A 17986-nucleotide genomic window follows, 5' to 3' on the forward strand; every position below is an offset into this window, starting at 1 on the left:
GACATTATGAAAGACTTCTAATAGTGGCAAATCAAATGGACTATTGATATAATGATTGAGTTAAAGAATTAATCATTCACAAATAACGTTATTGACAATTAGACAGAGTTGGGGGTTTTTTGTGGAGATTTTAAGTAATTTTTATATGGACTTGAAATCATGAGTCTATTGAAGTTAGACCACCATGGGAAACCTGGAAGCACTGGACGGCCGTTTCGTCCTATTATGGGACTCCTCAGCAGCGCGCATCCACGATCCCGCCTCACGAGATTCGAACCCAGAATCTACCAGTCTCTTGCCAGAGCACCTGACTGATAGACCACTGTGGTTTGTAAAAATTACTTAAAATCTCCACAAAAACCCCCTTATCATATGCTCACTAGTGACTGGCTCCATGAGGTATTTCCTGTAGTTCTAGTGAGAAGCAGTAACTAGTGGAGTTCAACCAGGTCTGTTGTGATATATCAACTCACTGAAAAAATTGGTGAACGGTTTCTCAATTTCGTGGATTAGTTGAAGTTAGACATTAACGCCATTGGATGCCGGCTTAGTGGTCTAGGGGTTAAGTGCTCGCGCGGGAGACTGACAGATCCTGGGTTCGAATCTTTCAGTGTGGGATCGTAGGTGCGCACTGCTGAGGAGTCCCACGATAGTATGAAACGGCCGTCTAGTGCTTCGAGGTTTTCCATGGTAGTCTAGCTTCAATTGACTCATGATTTCAACTATATATAAAAATTAGACAGTCTTATACTGGTACTGGATGGCCGTTTCGTCTTAATATGAGGCTTATCAGCAGTGCGCATCCAGGATTCTTCTGGCAAGATTCTCACCCAGTACTTAGCAGTCCTTTTTGTTTGAAATTCAGTAATATCATTAACCCAGAGGTTAGCTAATATATTCCAGTTACCATTTTGATCAAAAGTGTATTCACCATCATAAAGTTTCCTTTTATAATATGTTTTAATTAACTAGTCTTATCCGTCAGATACATGTGGTTTTTTAGGATTTTGCAATCTAAATTGAATCTAATTACTGCAAAACTGAAGAATTACTATCATCTGGTTTTGTCTATTTTGTCTCCTCCTCTATCCTTTGAAGAAATAAGAGGTGATTACTATATAATTAATGTACCAAATGTATCACATGATGAATAGAGATTTTATGGGCAGTAGATCGACTATAAACAGTTAATATAAATGGCGGTTATTACTGTTTAACAACTTTTTATATATATTTTTTGTTAATATTTAAAATTTAATTACCTAAAATCAGGGAAATTTGTCGCAATATTACATAATTGTCCCTGGGGATTCCTTCCTCTAATCAAACAGGTGGCATTGCGTGAAGCTAGCATTATTATTAATATTATTGTTCAAAAGCCAAAAAGGATTTGATGCAGATGTAAAGGCGAGGATTGGCAAAGCTAGGGCAGCACTTCTACAATTGAAGAACATATGGAACTCGAAACAACTCTCAACTAATTTCAAAGTGAGAATCTTCTATACGAACGTCAAGACAGTCAGTCCTACTGTACGCAGCTGAAACGTGGAGAACTACTACATCCATCGTCAAGAAGGTATAAGTATTTATAATTAGTTCTTTACGCAAAATACTCAACATTCACTGACCGGATACTATCAACAACAGTGTTTTATGGGAGAGGACAAACCAGCTTCCAGTTGAAGAGGAAATTAGGAAACAATGTTAGGTGTGGATAGGACATACATTGAGGAAATCATCAAACTGAATCACGAGGCTATCCCTAACTTGGAGCCTTTGACCTAAAGGTCTGATCCACAAGGCAGTTGAGCACTGTAAGGAGATACAGTCCCATGGTAGCCGGTGACCAACCATTGATTCATGCGCCATTTGTTCCTTTAGGATACTGGAGCCCATGTGTACCACTGGTTTGGAATCAAGGTTTTCCAACTCCCCTAGGTGAACTTTCTGTAACCACCAACCCGGTTAAAGCGGGGGACATTCGCTTTTTGTCCTCTTAATTTCTTAAACAACACCCCCACCACGAGAAGGCAGTGAGTAGGACTTCCCTGTCATAGGCTGTATACGCGTGACCATGTGAGAGCATTTCGAGATGGAGAGCGAACTCTCCACACTCTCGGCCGTACCAGGGCATTTGGGGGCTAAGTCTAGTGTCAGGAGTGGGATTCGAACCCACGCCCACTGAGTGGACTGCGATTCACATTGTTGATTAGTCTCATACTAGGGAGATTGATCATCCAATGTTCTAACTTAGATAGGTTCATGATTTTAACAAACATATGAGTGTATTTTCTAAACGGCTAATTACAATTACCGATTATTCTTTATGAATATACATCAAATCGTATTGTCTTGGAATTAAGCTTTACTCTAACTCTATGAATCAGTTCTGCTTAATAACTATCAAGATTGCTGAAATAATTAACCGATGAATTATGTATAGGGATTACTAGTTGGAAAAAAGGTTCATATTTCACTATAAAACTAATTACAAACAATGTTGTATGAAAAAATGACTTTAATTTCAGATGATTTAATTCATAGAATTTGATGATTAAAGAGAAGTGTAATCCATGAATTTAGTTCATAAAGAACATTCAAACTGTTTCCATGTACACTTGAAGTAATTACCTGTAAAACGTTTTACAGTTAGTATGACTATAACAAATGTGCAACTGATCACTGAGTATTTACTGTTGTTATAGTTATCTGATCATTTAGTGCTGATCAAAGTCTATCCAAATCAAAGTTCGAAATTTTTCACCGATCATTACCAACCGTCTAACATCCTATTGTTATTTCATGTCTTATTTGTAGTTTGTATATTTGAATAAAATTCAGTGGAATACAACGGTAATTAACAGCACATAAACTAGTGTTTTATTCATATCCTTTTATGGGTATAATCCTCAGGATTGTCAGATAACTTACTGATGCCTATTACCCGTCGTGGAGGAGCATGGGCCGCTAACCAGCATTCCTTATCCAACCCTGTCCTGGACAATCCTTTCCGTTTCTTTCCAGTTGTAATTCATCCTTTTCATATAAGATAAAGGCTGATTTAATTGTACCAATCACGTCAAAAATGAAATGATTGTAAACCGATTTAATATATTATTATTTGATAGAGTGAACTAAAAAAGCCTTAATGTCTACAAATGATAGCAAAATAATAACACCCTGGTGACTGTTTATTATGACTCTACTGGGTAATTTGTGCAAGGTATACAATCCAAACAATTACAGGTTGAAGACCAAGAATAACCAATCAACATCGAAATCTACAGGGAAAGCTGTGAGCCATATGTAGTTAATTCGTATTTAAATTTGTCATTGACTAAGCCAGACATTTTCAAGATCACAACAGATTATAATTGAATAAGTTCTATGATTAAAAATGCTTATGTTTCATCCACAATTAATATCAATTGAAGCTAAACATTAACACCGTTGGATGCTGGCTTAGTGGTCTTCAGGTTAAGCGTTTGCGAGCAAGATCAGTAGGTCCTAGGTTTGATCCCGCTAGCGGGATCGTGAATGTGCACTGCTGAGGAGCCCCACACTAGGACGAAACGACCGTCAGTGCTTCCAAGTTTCCCATGATGGTCTAGCTTCAATTGACTCATGATTTCAACTAGTAAATTACTAAAATCTCCATAAAACCTCCTACGGATTGTTAGGATGATACTAAAAATTTCTTGCAATAGACATGATAAGCTCAGGAAACATTAAGAAGTATTTTATCCAATCAGCGTTTGGTTAGAAGTTTTGCTAGAAATATCGTGAAAATGAAAAGTCACATATACTACTACACTGCCACTATGTTTAGTAGTACTCTTGAATTTTCAGGAAAACCCAAGCACTTCTAAAATATTATAAAAACTCTATATTTTCTGTACATAAATGAACCTTTGGAGTAAAGTGCTTCCCGCATATTTTGTGCTTTTTCTCTCGTGTTCAAGTCGCTTTATAGTTCTAGCTTGGGGGTTACGAGACTAGCTTAGGATCCGAGTATAGCATTCAATCAGTAAGACATATCACTGATAAAAATCAATTTGTTTGTGTTTATGATCATAGTAAACCAACCGCCTTAATTTATTATTTGATATTATACTGTTTTAATTACTCTCGATTAGTCATAATCATTAACACCATAATAAACGCGATTACTTGATTCAACATATGGATTATTTGAATCAATGCTGAATTAAAATGATTAGTGATAGCAAGTTTAAACTTTATGTCGGAGAAATAAACTGAATCAAAATATAAACGTACTAGAAAAGTTCATCAATCTAATGAACACCTTCAGACTAAGTACAGGACGAATATATATCATTCTTACTTATATTCATGCATAGGCAAGAGAAATTCATTTTTGTTTAGTTAAAATAAGAAATTTTTAATGTAAAAAAACTTTTTTTAAAAACTAAAAACGATGAAAGCATATCTAGGCACCATTCTTCTCTAGATGATATTAGTTTCCATACATCCTACATAATGCTTTTTCAGTAATCTTTACTTTCATTGTTAGAAACATTTATATTGATATTGGTATCCCTGTGGTAGTTAAATATGTGTAGGTAAGTGATGAAATACCGGTACAGTTGCACTCATCAATTCATTTAGATATTCCCTGAGATTTTTTCAGTCATTCATATTAGGTGGTTAACTAATCTGGAGCTTTTTATTAACTAAAATAACACTTAGAACATTCTGTTTGGATTGTTGAAACGATTTTCGCCTCTTTACATTAGAATAGTTTTATTTGTCATGCTCGTTACCTGAAGAGCACTAAATGATCCGGTGATATGTTTGACGACACTGTATAGACTATCTATCGGTTGAATCACTTTAGATAAATACTTCAACGTTAATCTTAACTAAGTGAACTCTTTTATTTCTACATATAATTAGGATATAAAATGAGTCCAGTCAGATAACATTTAAAATCACAGTTTCTAGACTACCAGCCTTCTCAGAATAACTGTATACCACGAAATCACTAATATACCACATCTAAGATCCCGAATACTAGTATAATTGGAAAGGGTTCAACTTTCCGCCATTTCAATTTATATTTACTAACCTCTGGAATATTTCATTCATTGATAAATAAATGACTTCAGGGGATTTATCTAATCAACTATTACTTACTTACTTACTTACGCCTGTTACTCCCAATGGAGCATAGGCTGCCAACCAGCATTCTCCGACACACCTACTCTGTCATGGACCTCACTATCTAGTTCTATCCAGATTTTGTTCATTCTTCTCATATCTGTCTCCATTTCTCGGCTAATCAATCATTAACATTTCATATTCTCATGTGACTGGTTATAATGACTGCTTCATGTTACTATTTAATATTTTAGATAAAACAAGCATTACTTGTCACAGAAAGACATTTGTATTTGACAGAAGTAATAGAATACTAATTTTTCTGCCTTGATTTCAGTTTACTTATTAAGATTTAAACTTCTGTTCAAGAAGAAACTTAATTTAAATTATCATATGAAAGTCATTCCTTGATACTATCAACATTATGAATGACGATTTCCAAACAAACCTATGAGAAGTTAATAAATCTATGCTATAGGTAAGGCGGTATGCTTCAATATCTGGGCTTACCTGTTCCTGCCATTTAGATATTTCAACAAGTTATATGTTTCTTTTTTTGTTTTAAAAGATCATTGTGTCAGTTAATTGCACAATCTATTCAGGTGCGTTTGTTCGCGACCTTTCGCTGTACAAGTTACAAAAATATACAATCAGAGACATCGTGATGACTGGCAATATGCGTTGAATAGAATGAATATTATTCAGATGTCGATTCCTGAATTACTAACATCTAATTGGCGATCACTTAATATTTATCGTCAGCAGTGATCAAGAAATAAGAAACGTGAACTTGCTGAAATACTTTGTGTTGAGAATTCTATATTGTGCCAAAAATATAATATTGAATAAAGCTAATAATATATAAATAAACAATAATTGTTTTCGAAAGTCTTTTACAATTGAGAAATACTTAAATTACATTTGTTATGAGAAGGGGTTTTTTGTAGAGATTCGGTATTTTTCATAGTTGAAAGCGTGAGTCAATTGAAGGTAGACCACCAGAGAAAACCTGAAAGCACTGGACGGCCGTTTCGGCCTATTATGGGTGCACACTGCTGAGGAGTCCCACAATAGGACGAAACGGCCGTCCAGTGCCTCCAGGTTTTCCCTGGTGGTCTAGCTTCAATTGACTCACGCTTTCAACTATAAATTACATTTACCTAATTCTTTGTTGTGTTTGACCAGGGATGTAAAATTTTTCATAGTCAATGATAACCATGTAATTGTAAAAGATCTTTATGCATAAACTTTTTATCGAACCAATATCTTTATATTTTGTTTTATAAAGTGAAGAATCATTCAAAGTGGAATCATAAAATTTGGTTATGATGTCAAAGTATCGTGCATTCAGTGTAGAACATAAAACGTTACAGATATTTCATTTTTTATAATACTACTACTGTGGTATGAGTTGCTGATATCCACATAAGTAGTATATGGTGATGGTTGGGCATTGAATGTATTTCCGTAGAAGATCGTTAAGCAGAGAATGTGAACGGCACGCAATTGATACGAAAATAAATGAACAATTATAATCGGAGACTATGGACGGATATTTACAGAAGGAACAGTCAAGATTGAGACAATTGATTATTATTTTGCAAATCAACGGTTCACTATATGGTTCTCATACATTTTAATGAGATATTCTGTAATGTACTAAAATACATTCGATTGTCCTTACTCGTGTTCTGTTCACCACAGTATTTAACTTACAACATAAGAAATTACTTTTAGATAAGAAATGAATTTTGGAAGCATTTTTTTGCCACATCATAAACTTGACCGATTAAATATATAAAACAATATAATACGAAAAAAAAAACATCTCTAGCTAGGATGTAAACTAGTGATGACCTGATTACTAAAGCTTATAGTTATCAAAAAAGGTAATCATTGAACAAAGTTTTAGCTATTTTGTTTCTGTCTTAAAGCAAATATAACTGATTACTTTATAGTTAAGATCATGAGTCAATTGAAGCTAGACCACCGTGGAAAACCTAGAAGCACTGGGTGGCCGTTTCGTCATATTATGGGACTCCTCAGAAGTGTGCATCCACGAACCTGCTCTCGTGAGATTCGAACCCAGGACCTACCAGTCTCGAGCCAGAGCTCTTAACCGATAGACCACTGAGCTGGAATCCAACGGTGTTAATGTCTAACCTCAACCAATCCACGAAATTGCGCAACCAACTTCCAATGTGCTGAGGTAGATACCTGTCTCTACCTGACATGGATTAGCTCCACTGGCCACGACTTCTCACTAGAACTCCAGGAATTACCTCAAGGAGCCAGTCACTAGTGAGCATATGAGAAGTAGTAGTGAGAAAAAAAATAATCATTTTGCATCAGAATAACAAAGGTGCACCACCCTTTTTTGTATCTGCCATTCTGAAAGTAAACATCTTCATACAAATTATGCAGTATTTAGGTTAGTTAATACGTAATACAAAATCTTCATTTTTTTGAAAAGTTAACAAAAAGGAAAGAAACTGGAAGATTTGCACCTCAGATGGATGATTTTGGTATAGTTTCGTTCTCTAAGCTGATTGTCTTATTCATAGAGCTTTCATAACCCGTTACTAGCCTGGTTTGATTCCTTCCTCAGCAATCGACATCAAATAGTTAAAATGAACTCTTCAATGTCGAATGCAGTCCCTGTTAGAAGTGGGGTAATTCAGGGTAGTGTCTTAGGTCCTTTGCTTTTTTTAGTTTTCATTAATGATATTTGTGAGTGTTTTAGTGTGGGTAAGTCCCTTTTGTTTGCAGACGATCTTAAGGTGGTGTACTCATTTACTCCACATGAGCTGAGCAATATTCAAAATTGTATCAGCTCGGAGCTTAACAATGTAGCACAGTGGTGCTCGAAATGGCAACTGGAGCTTAATACAGCTAAATGTGGTTGGTTATGCTTCGGTGACACATCATTCAACCTCGATCTTACCATAAATGGTGAAATGTTATCTAGGTTACACTCAGTAGTAGATCTAGGACTTAGGTACTCCGACGACTTGTCGTTTACTGAACAGATAATGAAACAAACGTCCAAGTCTCAACGCCTTATAGGTTACATAACTCGAAACCTTCATAACAGTGAATCTCGTATATTAATGTACAAAGTCTGTGTTCGACCACTCCTCGAATACTGCGCGTTTCTCCTTAGTAGCACGCGCATAAAGGATAAATTAAGACTGGAATCAGTACAGAGACGATTTACACTTCGTACTCTTGGAACTGATAGTGTCTTAACATATAATTCGAGGTGTAGTAAACTAGGGCTTGACCCTTTATGGAAGAGGAGACTCAAACTTAACCTTATCTTCTTTTTCAAAATACTTAACAAACTCTCCTTCACATCCAATCAGGCGATCCAATATGCTAAAGCCCCACATTACGACATTCGTAACTCCTTGTCTTTAGCGAAACAAACATATTCTAGATCTTCTCGATATATGAATTACTTTGCCTGTAAGTTTTCTAGGCTCTGGAATAATTTACCTCAAACTATCCGTATATTAAACTCTCTCCCATTGTTTGTTTGCTCAATTAATGCATATTGCTCCTCTGAAAATGCATTAAATGCTCTAGCGCCTGTAAGTGTATCTTACTCCACAAGTGAGATTATCGGAACTTTGTGTTTAACCTCTTACTTGCTATCATTGTTTTGTTGTTCCGTGCTCTTTGCTTTAATCTTACTTTCTCTAGTTGTAGATAATTATCAATAACTCGCTTTGGCACTAGAAATAACCTTACAGAACATCAGGCTTTCCACTTAAGAAAAAATGACAAGTTCTCTGGTGTTGCATTGGCCTGCCATATATAAACTATTTATCAATTACTAAACCAGCAAACATAAAACTTTCTTAAATTTCATGTTTGCTCTCTACATTAAATGTTGCTTTTCATAACAATCTGATCATGCCTGTAAACTGGTGTGAATTCTGTAAATATTATTTTCAGAATATATATATATATATATTATTATATATATTATTATTCTCCTGAACAAAATAGTTAGCAAAAACTTCAGGTGGAGATAAATTGTTCGAATTTATCTACATGTAACTAACAGCTTGTCCTGTCAGCCTTGATCTTGATTGTATTCCTCTCTTTAACCTGATACTTGACATAATTGACTAATCATCACTGTATACCGTATATTGTCTGAAGTTAGGAAGGTACATTACTAAGTTCTTAGTTAATTCTCTATATATATACTGTTATCACTAAGAGTAATAATAATAATAACTCAAGGTACTGTACTTTCTTCTACAATTAACCAAATGGTTTCAAGGTCAAGAATTTTCGATTCATTTCAAATAATTCTTAAAATGATGTCGGTTCATAGTGGAGAACGCCTTCAGATCATTGGATAAGACAATAATCAAAGTAAATTAAAAGTGCATACTATATTCTGAGTTTACTTTTTTCTATTATTCTAAGTATACGTTTAAATTGTATGTGCTACATAATTATAACTTAATTGATAGTATGAAATTAATAGAACTCAAATGGATAGTTTCAAAGAAAAAGTGAATATGTAAAGTAATTTAATGAGATAAAAGTATCCAAACAATCTGTAAGGATTACTCGTTGGCAAACTCAAGGAAGCTTCAAGAAGCCCAGAAAGAGCCGAAGACATTTCATCCAATCACCGCTGGAGGAACATTCTAGAATGTCGACGTGTAGCTTCCCTATTGGCTGTCCGAAATAATGATTTACTTTCAGCTAAAAACTATAAATAAATGAGATTTCTGTACTATATTTGACACCGTTTTTGAGAATAAAATCCCTACTTCTTATTATGAGCTTTATTTCGACCTTTGAACTATTATAATACGGTTTACCGTTCTTGAGTTATGCCTAGTCTATTAATTGCTGTTCCCCACATTCACAGACACATTTCGTACGATATGGCCTGTTTGATTGGTATATAAACTCAGTATGTTTGAAATATAATGATTCATACCGCAGGGATTGAGATTGGTGTTCTGGACTTAACTGGCTAGGCTAGGCTAGGCAGAAAGCAGGACCGATAAGTACTGTAGACTGCTCTCACGGGTTTTATGCTTTATTGGTCCGATCTAGAAATCACTGCTCTCTAATTAGCGTTATTATCACGTTATACATTAACAGGACCTCCAGGCAACAAGTTTAACAATAATGTCGATACAGTAGACTACTACTATTACTAGTTACGCCTGTTACATATCGTTGAGGACCATAGGCCGCACACTAGCATTCTCCATCCAACTCTGTCCTGAGCCTTCCTTTCCAGTTCTTCCCAGTTAACATTCATCCTTTTCATATCTGCTCCAATCTCCTGGCGTATTGTGTTCTTTGGCCCTCCTCTTTTCCGCTTCCCTTCACCATTCCAAGTTAGGGATAGCCTCGTGATTCAGTTTGATGATTTCCTCAATGTATGTCCTATCCACACCTAACATTGTTTCCTAATTTCCTCTTCAACTGGAAGCTGGTTTGTCCTCTCCCATAAAACACTGTTGCTGATAGTATCCGGTCAGTGAATGTTGAGTATTTTGCGTAAAGAACTAATTATAAATACTTATACCTTCTTGAAGATAGATGTAGTAGTTGTCCACGTTTCAGTTCCTTACAGTACAACTGATTGTCTTGACGTTCGTATAGAACATTCTCACTTTGAAATTAGTTGACAGTCGTTTCGAGTTCCATATGTTCTTCAATTGTAGAAATGTGATCCTCGCTTTGCCAATGCTCACCTATACATCTGCATCCGATCCTCCTCGTTTATCACTGATGCTTTCCACGTACGTGAATGTTTCCACCTCTTCTAGAGTTTCGCCATCAAGTGTGGCTGGGTTGGTTGGTGTTCTCTGTGTTTTATTTGAGAATCTTTCTTTTTCCTTTATGTATGTTGAGGTCTATTGATGCACAGGCTGCTGCTACATTTGTTCTCTTCGTCTTTATTTGTTCGATATAGTAGAGATATTTTTCAAATGTATGTGAATTCTGTTTCACTTCATAAAAAGGTTACTCACTAAACAGTTTAACTTTACTTCATAATTACACAATCTTTATCATGATTGTATAGAATAAATAACCAAATGAATTTATATAAAATTCTATTATCTTCACTCTGTTTTCAATGACAGAACCCGTTTACTTAGTAAACGTAATTACCTCTTTCCTTCAGATTATGTAAATAATTTTTAATGATTTATTTATTTTCACTTTTTTTGTTTACATAAATATTTTGCTTTAATGGTTCATATTGGAATAGTTTGGGATTAAAATAAACAAACCACACTAACTTTATAAGCAAAGATGGATAATGGCTAGCAGTGGAATCTAGGACGCGTGTTTCGTCCTATTTGGAACTCGTCAGCTGGATATACCTGCATCTCAGAGTTGATGTTCACTCTAAGACTCGAACCCACTACCGTTCGCTACAAACCCCCATTAAACCTATACATATATTGATTGACTCAGTTTTAAATTATATTTAGTATAAATTCAGAATATAAATTTAGTTCTCTATCAGAAATTACATTTACATGAATTGAATCTTAATAAATCTAGAATAATAATCATTAAAGAAGAATATCAATGTAGTAATTGGATGGAATTTATAATTAGTTACTTCCAAGTTTAAAGAATGATAGTTGTATTATTGACTTAACTTAAAATAGTGCATGGATAGATTCTGATTCAGTGATAGAATGATAACATGGGACTGGACGTTTTTGAGCATATACAACTGAATAACAACGTTTGTTAAGTGAAATCAATCCGAAAACTATCACAGAAATGGAGTTAGTAGTCCAAACAAACGGGTTGTAGATAAATTGGTTATACTTCTGTATTCATATTATTTTGTTACGTATGTACTTCTAGGTTTACTAAAATTTTTAACTAGGTAGAATTATCTGAAGGAACATGATCATGATTTCTAAGTAATTTTGGGAGGTGTCAATTATGTAATTTAGATCACAGACTAATCTTAGTTAGACTATCACTGAAAACCTTGGACAGTTATTTCGTCCCAATACGGAAATATTCAGCAGCGCACGTTCACAATCTCACCAGGAATCCGACAAAATGAATTCAAGTCATGAGGCTTTCCATTAACTTTAACACAGCTGAGTCCCCATCCAACCGTTTACATGCCTAGTTATGATCAATTTATGATACTATACAACCATCTTTTGAAGATTTTGTTGGGTAAAAACTCAAAACTAATATGGCTGAATTCCACTAATTACGGCTTCTCACTATATCTTCAGGAATTACCTCTAGAAATTGGTCAAAAGTGAGAATATGATCATAATTTTTAACTTTTAAAGCCTACATCACGATTCACTTAGGCCTATAAGTCTTAGGTTTCACTGTTATTATAAGCGTGGACTCACAGTACTACGATGTCACATACTAGTAAGAAACAATTTTCAATCCATTTTCGTACTTATGGGTTGTCTAACTAAGATTACTTTATGATTTTAATTTTAAAACTTAACAATCTTTACTAATCCTCCAAAGTTATAAGTTGTGAATTAGTTTTATTAATCATCTAATATATTTTGAGAAGTCTTGTGAATCACAGTATGACCGTTTATCAAGACAATTGTCCATGAGGTATTTCCTAGAGTTCTAATGAGAAGGAGTAACCAGTGGAGTTCGACCACGTCTGTTGTGATATAGTAACTCACTGAAGACAATTGGTGAACGGTTGCTCAAACTTCGTGGATTGGCCGAAGTTTAAAAGTAACACCATTGGATGCCAGCCGTCTAAGTGGTCTAAAGGCTAAGTGCTCTGGAGCCAGACTGGTAGGTCTTAGGTTCGAATATCGTGAAAAGGGATCGTGGATGCGCACTGCTGAGGAGTCCCAAAATAGGACGAAACGGCCATCGAGTGCTTCCAGGTTTTCCATGTTGGTGTAGCTTCAATTGACTCATGATTTCAACTATGAAAATACTGAAATCTCCACAAAACCCCTTCTGAGAGAAATATTTATTCTCCATTTATGAACCAGTAATAGAATATTAAGAGCTGATTGTGTATTGTGACTGTTAATTCATTTTTAAAGCAAAAAATAACCAGAAAGAACCTGAAATCTGGTGTAAATCGGTTCAAAATTAAAACTTTCCCAGTGTAGAATAAGCTTAAGCCTTACCTATTGATCAAGCTAGCTTTTCATTTAAAGCAATCAATTTTTCAAATTAAACTATCGGTTTCGTTAGTATTAAGCATTTTCAAGTATTAGTATAGTTTATTGAAATTATTTTAATGTTTACTAGATTAATAAGTAGAACATGGTAAATGGTTACGGTGCAGTGAACGCTACTTATGTCGACATAAGTAATATACAGCACCAATCAAAAGTGAAATCCCGAGTATCAGAATGTTGAGTGAATCGAATCGAAGGGAACAGGAATAGAGAGTAAATGTCATGTCAGTAAAGTTTTGTTTGGCCGAGAATCTAACTCCAATCTGATCATATGAATGGTTGATTGTCGAAATATTCATTCTGGCTATCCTTGTATGTAATAAATGACTTAATCCGCATTGATAAATAACGGAGTTAAGTAAGTCAAATACGAGAATGGATTTTGAATACATATATTTTGAACACTCATTGATCTGGACAGGAAATCAGAGGGATGAAGCGAATAGAAGAGATCGAAGCGAAAATGACACACATTGGAGATGGCGGGTAAGTCAGCTCATTTTAATCAAGCGTTAATCAATATTTATAATCAGATAAAAATAAATTACAAACACATGATGAATAAGATAAAAAGTGTACACACACATACGCTCATAGAAAAACAGTCAGGATTAATAAGTGAATAATTAACAAGGTCAAAACATGACTCAAGATGGATAGGTAAACTGGCTTGTGCAGAAGTCGGAGTAAGGTATAAGGGCTCCGTAGCTCAGTCGGTTAGAGAGAGCTTAACATATCAACCGACACTACAAAAGAAACGATGAAGTTTGAGACCATTGATGGAGGATTTACAAATGAACTATTGAACATTTTATCATAGAACTTTATAATTTTACTTTGAAATATATTGGATATCCCCATTTATGTTCCCATTCAATTCATTAAGACGGTAATAATGATAATTAATATTTTGGTGAACAATCGAATGTATTGTAGCACAACATTACAGAATATCTCATTAAAATATGAGAACCATATAGTGAATAGTTAATTTGCAAAATAACAATCAATTGTCTCAATTTGACTTTTTCTTCTGCAATTATCCATCCATAGTATTCGATTATGATTGTTCATTTATTTTCGTATCAATTGCGTGCCGTTCACATTCTCTGCTTAACGATCTTCTACGGAGATACATTCAATGCCCAACCATCAACATATACTACTTATGTGGATATCAGTAATCCACACCACAAAATTTTTTAAAAAAAATGTCATCGGTGAACAGAATTTTATTCTAAACTAAACAAGTTCTCTCATTGAACGATTTATAAACAAAATTTCTTCTTATGAATTATTTCATTTCCCCCCTCCCAAATTGTTTTATATAAACTATACGATCTCTGAAACTTTTTTTAACCGGTTTTTATTAAAATAAATATTTAGTCTAATGAATTCATTTCATTCCCTTTTAAAATGAATGAAACCAATAACATAAACCTTGTTGATTAATTAAATAAAGAAAAGAAATGCTAAGGATATATTTCATAATGACTTCGAATCTAATGGCCAGACACAATCAGCAACAACCTACAATGGTAGAGAACAAACAAAATTCCATTCAGAGGAGGAAGAAATTAGGAAGAAGCACTGGGAGTGAATAGAACATACATTGAGGAAAGCAACCAACTGCGTCACAAGACAAGCCCTCACATAGAATCCTGAAGACCAAAGAACACATTATGCCGAGAAATAAAGACAGATATGAGAAGAATGAACAAAAACTGGATAGAACTAGAAAGGAAGGCGCATGAAAGAGTAAGTAAGTTGGAGAATGCTGGTTGGCGGCCTATGCTCCATTGAGAGTAGCAGGTGTAAGTAAGAAGATGGCGAAGAAATATTTGAACTCATGAGTCGATCTAAGCTAGACCATTGTTGAAAACCTGGAAGCACTGGAAGGTCATTTCGTTTTAGTATGCAGCTCCTCAACAGTGCGTATCAAAGATTCGAGTTCCGTGTGAGGGATAATGAGTGTGCACTGTTGAGGAGTCTCATACTAGAATGAGAATGGCATTCCAGTGGTTCCAGATTTTTAAGTAGACGTACTTTTGTATGAACAATATAACCATGTCTAAGACCTGCCATCCATAAATAGTAATTAGTTGAAAAAAAAACATTTCTTCTGAATATTTTTTGGTCTTACTAAATGTTTAAATGAGAATGTATTTATTAGGTATAAATACTTGGAATGTACTTAGGAAAAACAGTTGTCATCCTTTTGATGTTTACTTTCCGAATGCTTATCAACTAAGGATTGATGACTTTTTTTTGCTTCAAATCTTATCACTTTTTCTAATGACATTTAATGAACTAGATTTGAACGAATGTTGTCATAACTCTGATGAAAACCTAAAGAATCCCTAATTGTATTGAGTATATTCATAAGTTTTGTCAGTACGTCGTCTATATTTTCTCGTTTCTCTCACTACTTTATTTACTACGAATTCTCTACAAAGGAAGTTCAGATTTGTTGACTGAATATATTTCATGAAATTAATGTGAAAAACTTAGTTTAACATGCCTACTGATATAAAGTTTACTCTGATGATATATCAAATTTAAAATATCTTTTTTTGTTTCAGTAGTGTTGTTGAAAACCCAGAAAATAGATATGAAGCAATTTAGTATCTGAATCAAATGTCTATAGTTGATAACGATGAAAAGCTCAACATTCAAACACTTTTGTACTGTATTTACTAAGAATACCTATGTCCAATTGGATTCAGAGAAAGTAACTATTTAGTCATCATCGATGAACAATGAGGGTTTGATTCAGACGTAAAGACTAGGATTGACAAAGCAAGAAAAGCATTCCTACAATTGAAGAATATATGGAAATCAAAACAACTGTCTTCAAACTGACATTGAAGTCAGAATCTTCAATACGAATGTCATGATAGTTCTACTACATGGAGCTGAAACTTAGAGTACTACTATAACCATCATCAAAAAGATACAAGTATTTATAAACAATTGTCTACAAAAGATAATCAATGTCCTTCGAACAGATACCATCAACAACAGCCCATTGTGAGAGAGAACAAATCAACTTCCATTTGAAGAGGAAATTATGAAAAGATGTTGGAGGTGGATAGGACATACATTGTGGAAATCACCAAATTGAATCATGAAGCAAGCGCTTATCTGTAATCCTGGAGAGAAACGTAAACATGGGAGGTTGAAGAACACACTGTGTCGGTAATTGGAAGCAGACATGAAAAGGATGAATATTAACTGGAAAGAACTGTAAAGGATTGTCGAGGACAGAGATGAATGGAGAATGGTAGTGGACGGCGTATACTCCTCGACGAGGAGTAACAGACGTAGGTAGGCGGGTAACTATTCAGTCGACACGGTTAAAGTTTCTAATACAAATCATTTTGTTTCAACACAACTGACTTATTAATAACAAATAAAATAACAAGTTAGTAGATCAGTATGTCTTTTTTGAAAACTATTTCTTGTTACTGTAAGCAAAGATAGATAGTGGTTAGCAGTGGAATCCAGGACTCTCCTTTCCATCTATTTGGGACTCGTCAGCTGGATGTACCTGCATCTCAGAGTTGCATTCCTAAACATCAATCAGAAGATTCAAACAAACAATACTAAGTGAATTCATTCCTTTCTGAAATGGATATCAACTAACATGAATTCAAATGTAAGTCGGAGAATTTAGTACAAAATTTCTTTGATCTACTTTTTTCCAAAAGAACTGTAAAGTACCCAGACTTAAAAAGTTGGGAAAAGTGTACAGTATTCCAACCACTAATCAATAAACATTTAGATAGTAATAATAAGTCTATCAGTACATAGAAAGAAAATTCAGACATTTACACACTCGAAGATTATATTGACGTGACGATTGATAGAAATACATACATGTATTGTTGTATTGTTAGTTTGTGAAAGAACAACTACTTCAGTAGTAAGGTTATCATGACAGATTTAAACAAAAAAGTTTGTAACTTACATTTGGCTTTTCATAATGATACTAAATAGTTAATGGCTGAAAACTATCGAAATTATGGCCCTACACAATTTACACATTTCCTTTTTCAGTTACAACCTTACACATTTCGTATTACCTTAACTGAACCAGAGTAAATCATAAAAAATTTAGACATGAATAAAAGATGTTTAAATTTCATTTTATCAGTTGATGTTTTAAAGAACTAAACATGAATAAATAGAAGTTTACAAAATGAAGATGTTGAAGTGATTTGTAATAGGTGTGTTGTACTCGGTACTTTCAGTGGGTGGATTACTCACAGTAATGTAAAATGTCTATACAAGATTTTATTCCAAGCAACTAGACTAGTCGATTACTGTCTGCTATAAACATATTTATTGTAGCTCAGTCCAGCGTGTTAAATGAAAAATATGAAAACAAAAAAGTTTACGTTTCATTTAGTATTGTTTGTTTGAATCCTACCATTGATGTTTAGGACTGCAGCTGGTCAGTCTCTAATTGGCATGTGTGCATACTGTGCGTATTGCATCGATATAGCCGTAATTCACAAGCATGGTAAACAGAGATGGATAGCGGCTAGCAGTAGAATCGACGACGCGCGTTTCGTCCTATTTGGGACTCGTCAGCTGGATGTACCTGCATCTCAGAGTTGATGTTCACTCTGGGACTCGAACCCAGTACCCTCGCTTCA

General features: G+C 34.6%; 1 non-coding gene across 1 annotated transcript; it reads right to left on the minus strand.

Moving 5' to 3' along the window:
• Positions 1 to 7187: 7187 nt before the first annotated feature.
• Smp_tRNA_02150_Pseudo_CGA.1.1 lies at positions 7188 to 7257 on the minus strand. The gene has a single exon. It is a non-coding gene (tRNA).
• Between the last annotated feature and the right edge of the window lie 10729 nt (positions 7258 to 17986).

The sequence above is a fragment of the Schistosoma mansoni genome (assembly GCF_000237925.1).
Source record: "Schistosoma mansoni, WGS project CABG00000000 data, supercontig 0151, strain Puerto Rico, whole genome shotgun sequence".
NCBI lineage: Eukaryota > Metazoa > Platyhelminthes > Trematoda > Strigeidida > Schistosomatidae > Schistosoma > Schistosoma mansoni.